Source organism: Eimeria mitis, genomic scaffold, assembly GCF_000499745.2.
Source record: "Eimeria mitis Houghton genomic scaffold, Emh_scaff3655, whole genome shotgun sequence".
NCBI classification, from domain to species: Eukaryota; Apicomplexa; class Conoidasida; order Eucoccidiorida; family Eimeriidae; genus Eimeria; species Eimeria mitis.
In genome coordinates, this window is record NW_013571998.1 from 1 (window position 1) to 585 (window position 585).

The following is a 585-nucleotide window of genomic DNA, read 5'->3' on the forward strand; positions in this document are numbered from 1 at the left end:
TACACCAGAACGCAGCTTCAGCAGTCAAGGCCCTAAACCCTAAACCCTCACTCTAAACCCTAAACCCTAGAATTTCTTGGGGTGTATGCACAGCTCCTCGGGGACGACAAGCTAGCTAGCCACAGCTAGCCACAGCTAGAGCCATAGCTAGCTGCAGCTAGCCACAGCTAGAGCCATAGCTAGCTGCAGCTAGCCACAGCTAGAGCCATAGCTAGCTGCAGCTAGCTGCAGCTAGCTGTGCCCCCAAGACAGTGCAGAGGTATTCTGTAGCTAGCTGCGAGACAAACCCTCAACAGGTACTCACCAGCTGTACTAATAACTACAGGGTTTAGGGTTTTAGGGTTTAAGGGTTTAGGGTTCTAGGGTTTAGGGCTTACGCAGTACTCAACTACACGTCGGAGACAGCTGCACCGCTAGCTGTAGCTAGCTGCAGCTAGCTGTAGCTAGCTGCAGGTAGCCGTAGCTAGCTGCAGCTAGCCGTAGCTAGCTGTAGGTAGACGTAGCTAGCTGCAGGTAGCCGTAGCTAGCTGCAGCTAGCTGTAGCTAGCTGTGGCTAGCTGAGCAGAAGAAGCAGAGAGACAGCAG